Genomic DNA, 8,806 nt, shown 5'->3' with positions numbered 1-8,806 from the left:
ACGGTCAGATGCCTCTTCATCCGACGGCCGAGGATCGCGCAGAGGACATTTATGAGCTCTTTTTTGGTCTGGATCCTCAGCACCTCCAATCCGACGGTCCAGGAGTGGTGGATGTCAAAGGACGCCCCATCCTACGGTCCGCCCCTTTCCAAGGAAATCAATTATGACTCTCCCCGTGCGGATGGGACGCCTCGTGACGTGCGCTGACACCCTAGCCCAGGCCTAGCAGACTTTGGGAGGCCTAGGCGACTCTTTGAGGCCCTTGCAACAGTCACATAGCGACACGTGTCGCTATTTTTGAAGCAGGCCAAGGGTAAACGTCCCCGGGGTAGATGAAATGGTCCGGGCTGGGTAACCTGCCCCAGCCACTGCCTTCCCGCAAGCCTCCTGGCCCTGGCAGAAATTGGGGAGGCAACTTGTCAAGAACCGCGAGGATGGTGCAACCCTCCCCCCGGCTAACCGGGGTGAAGGCTTGGGGGGTAAATGTTATCCCCATTTCCTGTCGGGGTTTTGGGCCCTCGCCCCGGCCCACGGTCAGAGGGACCGGTTCGGTATTTGGGCCTAGTCCGTGGGCTACGGACCGGGCCTGTGTAGAAGGGTCCGGGACGGTCCCGGCACTGTCCGGGGTTCATGTTCAGCTTGAACGGTCCCGGCACTGTCCGGAGTACCCCGGACCATCGCGGCCATCGCGTCTCGGGTCCCGGGCCCAGAATGGTCCGGGCCCGAAGTAAACGCAGCGGGCCAAAGGTAAACGAACCTGGACCGCTTCATCCCCAGGCTATGGGTCAGGCGTCCAGGACACTGAAGCCGCCTCATTTCGCGCGGGTCTTGTCCCCCCACTTTTCACCTGCAGAAAGGGTCTCCTTGGGATTATCTGCTGGCGTGTCAGGACTGCGCAGCCAAGTACTCTGACCGGTCTTGTCCCCTGAATCGGCCTCGTGATTCGAAGTGGTCAGAGCCAAAGTGCCGTTTTGTCGGGGGAATGCTTGCGTCTCAGGGCAACTAATTGGGCCTGAGCTGGTTCGGGTTTGGTGTTCTGTGTATCTTTCTAGCTCAGGCCTCCACTAGGAAGGCCCCTTGTGCACATTTCCCAAATGGGTCCGAGTCAGGCCCGGCCCAAACCTGATGTCCCCCTCGTCCTATAAATATAAGTTGTAATGCAACGTAGAAAAGGGAGAGAAGGCAGAAACTCTGTTCAAATACAGTTAAACAACTCCATTGTAAAAGCTTATCCTAGCTCTAATACAGACTCGTGGACTAAGGCTAGTTAACGCCCCAACCACGTAAAAATCTTGTGTCGATCTTCCATTCTCATTATTATTATCAGTCAATATCCTTCTTTAAGATAGCTGCCGAAAATCTCGGTTAACACAACCCTCAAGCCCAATTTAATCCATCAGAACCCAAGCAAATTGGAAAAGCATTGTCTTCCATGACCACAACCAAGTATCTGTGGCTTGGATATTGTCGGAGTTGATGATCGGAAAAGGCAAAGGAGAAGAACGTCAAGCAAACAGGAGGAAACAACCCAAAAAAAAGTGAAGGTGAGGGATTTCCTTTTTAATTTGCAATATGTGTATGTGCCTAGTTTTTCTGTTGATTTTTGTACATAGGATAGATCGGAGTTGATTTTAGCATCTACCTCGATAGGACTCGATCATATTAGACTTATGGCTGATTGTAGCATCTACCTCGATAGGACTAGATGATATTAGACTTATGGTTGAATTTTGACATCTATCTTGATAGGACTCGATGATATTTGGCATATGGTTGATTTAGCATCTGTCTCGATAAGACTCGATGATATTGCATCTGAAAAAAAAAACAAAAAAAAAATGTTAAACAATCTGGTAACTATCTGTTATATTATTTTATAATATAATGTAATATTATATTATATTATAATATAATGTTTTAAATTAAATAAATGTGACAAAGAGTGTCACATATTGTAACATATAATAGAGAGTTACAATATTTAGATATATGAGATATATCCAAATAATGTAACATATTTGGTGTTACAAATTTGTAACTTCCAAATATTACCATTTATTGTGTAAATTTGTTGTTACACAATATTGAGATGAATTTCATAAAGTCATATGTGATATGGTTGTTAGAGATATGATTTTAACCCCAATAATGTGTTTTGGGAGTTACAAAATCATTTGGGAGGGTTTGGAACCGTTTGGAAAAACAACACATTTTTTAGTGCTAAAAATGGTCGGTGACCGCGGCCTGTGGGACAGAGGCTAGTGGCCGCGCCCACTAATGTCTCTGACCGCGGCCACAGGCTAAAAACTGACAATTTTTCAGTTTTTTCAATCTTTGTTGAACGGCTCAAAAAACCCAAATAACTCACAAATCTCATTTTTAATTCCATATTAATCCAATTAAACATTGATAACAGCCGTGGGGGTTGGTAGAATTTGAAATTCAAATGGTGTCTCTAAGCTCTATAAATAGGAGCCTATAGCTCACTTGTAAGATACAACATTTCTATCCATTAGAGCACTTGGCTAGAAATACCTTGAGGCTTGATAATTCCAGAAAGCATTTCCTATAATCTATGAGAGATCCCTTAGTGCTTGTGTTAGGGGGAAATAAGCTTTTGGACAAAGGTTTCAAGCCTTGTTCAAGTTGGTGATCCCCAACACTCTTCACTTTGGTAGTGTGAGTGAGAGTTGTTTATCTTTTGTTTCTTGTTCCTTTCTTTCTTTCTATTGCTTTTCATCTTTATATTGTTCTTCTATATTTACTTGTATTTCTTGTTCAAGAGTTGTAATCTTTTCTTTTCTTTTGTTTCAAACACTTTACTTTATTTGTAACATTTTGCTTAGAGTTGTATTTTACTATTCTCTTATTCTTCATTTTCTTTGTTTATTTGTAATTTTCAGTTATAGAGTTGTAACTCTTTTTAATCAATCATTATTTATTTGTAATATATTGCATAGAGTTGTAATTTATTATTATTTCCATTGAGGCAAATACATATTTTCCTAACATTCAAAAGCTTATCCCTTTTTGTTTCAATGGAAGGGGAGACAATCAAGATCATGAACCAAGACCTAGTGAGGTTGGATAGGTTTTATGGGTCCAATTTCACTAGGTGGCAAGACAAGGTGAGGTTTCTTTTAACCACTCTCAAAATCGCCTACATCCTTGAGTCATCCTTGGCACCTCTAGCCGAGCCATCCGACAAAGACACTCCCGAGGAGGTGGAGAAAAGAAGGAAGAGGGAGGAGGACAATCTCCTTTGTAGGGGTCATATCCTCAATGCCCTATCCGATAGGCTCTATGACCTCTACGCCGAGACCAAATCAGCCAAGGAGATCTGGGATGCACTTGAGAAAAAGTTTAAGGCGGAAGAGGAAGGTACCAAAAAGTTTTTGATATCTCAATACTTCGATTTCAAATTTTTGGTGATAAACCTATTCTTCCTCAAATTCATGAATTGCAAATAATTGTTAACAAATTGAAAGTGTTAAAGATTCGGCTTCCCGAGGCCTTTCAAGTTGGTGCTATAGTGGCTAAATTACCACTAACTTGGAAGAGTTATAGGAAAAGAATCCTTCATAAAAATGAGGATTATTCTTTGGAGGAAATCCAAAAACATATTCGAATCGAAGATGAATCGATATGTAGAGATAAACTTGTGGAGGGGTCTAATGGAGAGACTTCCAAAGCAAATGCGGTGTCACAACCAAAACATCCCAAAAACAAAGGGAAAAAGGGTAATGAGAAACCTTTGGGTCCAAAAACCAACCCAAACAAGTTTAAGGGCGAGAAAGGCCCTTGCTTTGTGTGTGGGAAAAATGGTCACTATGCTAGAGAGTGTAGGCATAGAAAAGACCAGCAAGGACCTAAGGTGAATGCAACTCAAGAGGAAAACATAGTTGCTACCCTTAGTGAGGTGAATGCGGTCCAAGGCAAGGTGAAAGGGTGGTGGTATGATACATGTGCCACCGTCCATGTCACCTATGACAAATCATTGTTCAAGACCTTTGAAGAGTCAAAGGGCAACCATGAGATACAAATGGGCAATGAGGGCAAATCCAAAGTACTTGACAAAGGTACTATTGAAATCTACTTCACCTCCGGCAAAAAGTTACATTAGTGAATGTACTTTATGTTCCCGAAATGAGTAGAAACTTGGTAAGTAGTGATTTGCTTGGCAAGCCCAGCATTAAAGCCATTTTTGAGTCCAGTAAACTTATACTTACCAAATCAAATGTATTCTTGGGAAAAGGGTACTCTTGTGAGGGAATGGTTAAATTGTGCACCAATGATGTAACTTTCACTGTTATCAATAAAAATGTTAATTCCGCCTATATTATTGAGTATGATTCTTTATTTTTGTGGCATCTTATACTATCGCATATAGGTTTTTCTACTATGAAAAGAGTAGTAAAATGTGGTATGATTGCATGCAATATTAAAAACTATGGTAAATGTGAAACATGTTGTAACGCCCTGGATAGCCAAGACCGTTACACTATGTGTTTGTAAAGTGCCAGACTTACTAATCAAGTCATTTTAATAAAATCGTGTTATTGAAACTATTGAGGAACTAGGGTTAAAAGAGTTTTGGTCTCAAAAGCCACATTTACATTAAAGGAAAACATTGTTTATTTACACGGGATCTCAAAAATATTAGTAAAGAGGCCATCCACAACAGTTACAAGGTTCAAATACATTAACCAGCCATACTAAGGCAAAACGAGCAGTTAGGTAATCCCTGTCCTGACTCACTCCTCGACCATGGTGATCGAACAGCTGGCTATGTACATTTCACCTCGGAGCTCTCCACCTCAGGCTTGGTCAAACTTGCCCTTGCCTTTACCTGCACCACGTAGCACCCGTGAGCCAAGGCCCAGCAAGAAAACACAACAACAACAGAGCATGAACAATTAACAAATAAATCAATAACTCATATTGCATCTCATAAACTCAGATATATCATCAGCCGGTCTAAACAAGTATTTCACACACGAGGCATTTCAGTTCATAATACACAATTCACCAACGATAACCAGGGCTAGCGCTCACAGGTTGCTCCCTCTGTTATCCAGCTATCTTTGGCTACCAGTGGCCAATCTGTGCTCTGTGCACTAATTTCATGTATGGCACTCTTAGGCCGCTTTTACATGTCCCATGGCATGATACCAACGTTGACACGATACAATCCTCGGGAGCACTTAGTCCCATCTCAATCATACAGTCGGGTGCAGTTCTCTTACCTTTCAATTCACTGGTTTCCGATGCCACGAAGCCGCAAGCACGGTCCACTACCCCGAGCTTTTCCAAAGTCCTATTCACAACACAAATAAAACATCCTTTGTCACTAATCAATCCAAGGCTACCTCCCCGGAACCAATCCCACACTCTCAGAACCCCCAGAACCCTAAAACAGTACCCCGAGGACATCCCCCGAACCCCCGGAGCAAAGGCTCAAAATTGAAAATTCTAACATCCTGAAATTGGCCTAGCGCCGCGGCGCTGCCCTATAGGGCCGCGGCGCTTAGCAAGTCAAGGGCCTCGCCCTGCCTAGAAATCAGCCTCGCGCCGCGGTGCTCCTTCGCGAGCCCAGAATTCTGGGTTTTCTTTCTCGTTTTTCCTGAACCCAACTCACTCGAAATCACCCCAAACTCCTTCCTAAGTCCCAAAACCAACTCTAAATCCCTAATAAACCACACAGCAACCTAGAAACAACATGCTCAAGCTCATTCACACAATTATTTCCAAAATTCACTCTTGAACTCCATGCTTTAGTAACCCAAACCAGAAAGTTAAAAACAACTTGAACCCAAACCCAAACCTTACTCTAAATTCCCTAATCCAAAACAGAGATAAGTTTCACAACTACACAGAATTCTTACCTTGAGTGGTGAGTCCAACCTCTAGCTTCAAACCTCCTTCCCCTTTGATTACCCAATTCTGAGTTCATACAAAATCAGCCACCAACTTGTTTCAATTCACACTTATCAACCAAAAACCAGACTTGAAACTTAAATATTCCATAGCTAAAATCTTACCTCTGAGAATTCTTGGTCTAAGTTTGCTTGACAACTTCAATCACCCCTTAATTCTCCTCCCAAGAGCTAAATTCAGCTTCCCTCTACCTTCTTAATTTTGCTCTTCCTCTAGGTCTCCAATATTCAGCATAAAACCCATCTCTCAAAATGTTATACGTATTGTATTTCCTTCAGCTCATACTCATCCATTTACTACCAAAAGACCATTTTATCCCTCTAATAATATCCCTTTCTAACTAGACCTCAATGGCTTACTTGTCCTTTTCCTAGCTTTACAATTCTACCACTTTCCCAATAAAACTTGTTACTCTCTACGGTTACTAACAGTCACACAAGTTACCAAATCACCAGTTACCACTATCTAGTTTTCTAAGACCGTCTCGGCACGTGCATCACATTGGTATCACCGCACCCACGTGGTACGATTCACATATCATAATTATCACATACATAATTCACATAGTCATATAACATGCTTAAAATAATAATCATGCATCTTAGTCATATAAATCACACATAATTCCCACTATGCCTTCCCGGCACGCTAATCAAGGCCCTTAAGCCTTATTAGTGAATTTGGGTCGTTACACATGTGTTAAGGAAAAATGATTAAGAAACCATTTCCTAGTGTAGAAAGATCATCTAATTTACTAGATTTAATCCATAATGATCTTTGTGAATTAAATGGTGTTTTAACTAGAGGTGGTAAAATGTATTTTCTTACTTTTATAGATGATTTTAGTAGATATACCTATGTGTTTCTTGTAAAGCATAAAGATGAAACTTTTGATGCTTTTAAATTGTATAAATTAGAAGTTGAAAATTAACTAAATAAAAAGATTAAGGTGCTAAGAAGTGATAGAGGAGGAGAGTACTTCTCTAATGAATTCAATACATTTTGTGAAGAAAATGGTATAATTCATGAGTGCACTGCACCTTATACACCACAACACAACAGTTTTGCCGAAAGGAAAAATAGGACCTATCTAGAGATGATAAATTCTATGTTGGTGTTTTCTAAGTTGAACTTCAACTTATGGGGTGAAGTGCTTTTAACCTCTTGTCACATTCTTAATTGAATACCGATGAAGAAAAATGAGATATCTCCATATGAGTTATGGAAAGGAAGAAAACCCAACATAGGGTACTTCAAAGTGTGGGGGTGTCTTGCATATTGCAAGAAAAACGAACCTAATAGAACAAAGTTAGGTTCAAGAGCCATAAAGTGTGCTTTTTTTGGTTATGCCAACAATAGTAAAGCTTATAGGCTATTAGACTTAGAGTCTAATATTGTGATTGAATCTAGAGAAGTTGAATTTTTTGAGAATATGTTATGTGACAACAATTCTCAAGCTTCAACATCTCTAAAGGAGAATTTGTTATATGAGAACAATTCTCAAGCTTCTACATCCAAAGTTGATTCTCAAGAGGAGAATTCTCAAAAGGATGTAAAGCAACCCTTTGAACCTAGAAGAAGTCAAAGGCTTAAAAATCATAAAAGTCTAGTAGTGGATGAGATAGATTCTCAACGAATTTCATTCTACATGGTAGAAGGAAATAGAGAGGAAGTCATTAGGAAAATTCCTATTGTACTTCTTGTTGAGGATGATCTTAAGACTTATAGAGAAGCTATGCAATCGAGAGATAGTGCATTTTGGAAAGAAGCCATCAATGATGAGATGGATTCCATTCTTTCCAATAACACTTGGGAATTGGTAGACCTCCCACCGGGATCTAAACCAATTGGGTGTAAGTAGGTATTTAGGAGAAAATACCACACTGACAGCACTATCCAAACCTTTAAAGCTAGATTAGTAGCTAAAGGTTTTAGGCAAAAAGAGGGTATCGATTATTTCGATACCTATGCGCTTGTTGCAAGAACAACTTCTATAAGAATTTTGTTCGCTTTAGATTCTATACACAACTTGTATGTTCATCAAATGGATGTCAAAATGACATTCCTTAATTGTGACCTCAATGAGGAGGTCTATATGGAATAACCCGAAGGGTTTGTCCTACCAAAATATGAACATAAAGTTTGTAAACTTGTAAAATCCTTATATGGATTGAAACAAGCTCCTAAGCAATGGCATGAGAAATTTGATCAAGCCATCATGTCTAATGGGTTTAGACATAACAATGGAGACAAGTGTTTGTATTCCAAAACTTGTAAGGGATATGTAATAATTTTTTCCTTATATGTGGATGACATGCTTATTCTAAGTAATAGCATGAAAGGGATAGAAGAAACGAAGAGGTTTCTATCATCAACCTTCAATATGAAAGATCTTGGAGAAGTTGAAACCATACTTGGTATCAAAGTAAAGAAACATAGTGGGGGGTTTTGCATTAGGGCAAGCCCACTATGTTGAGAAAGTATTGAAAAAATTTAACCATCTCAAGGTTAAAGATGTCAATACTCCATTCGATCTTAGTGTAAAACTAAAGAAGAATGAAGGAAGAGTGGTGGCTCAATTGGAGTATGCTAGTGCTATAGGGAGTTTAATGTACGCTGCCTAGTGTACTAGACCTAATATAGCATTTGCGGTAAATAAACTTAGTAGGTTTACAAGTAATCCAAGTGTGGATCACTGGAGGGCAATTGGAAGAGTCCTAGGTTATCTCAAGAAAACCAAAGGACTAAGCCTTCACTACTCCAAATTTCCTTCGATATTAGAAGGTTATACAGATGCAAGTTGGATATCCAATCTTGGGGACAACTTGTCCACAACTAGTTGGGTATTTACACTTGGTGGAGGTGCAAT

The sequence above is a fragment of the Humulus lupulus genome, chromosome 5, assembly GCF_963169125.1.
Source record: "Humulus lupulus chromosome 5, drHumLupu1.1, whole genome shotgun sequence".
In the NCBI taxonomy this organism is placed as follows: domain Eukaryota; kingdom Viridiplantae; phylum Streptophyta; class Magnoliopsida; order Rosales; family Cannabaceae; genus Humulus; species Humulus lupulus.
The sequence above is the reverse complement of the archived record's forward strand: the minus strand, read 5'-3'. Positions refer to the sequence as shown.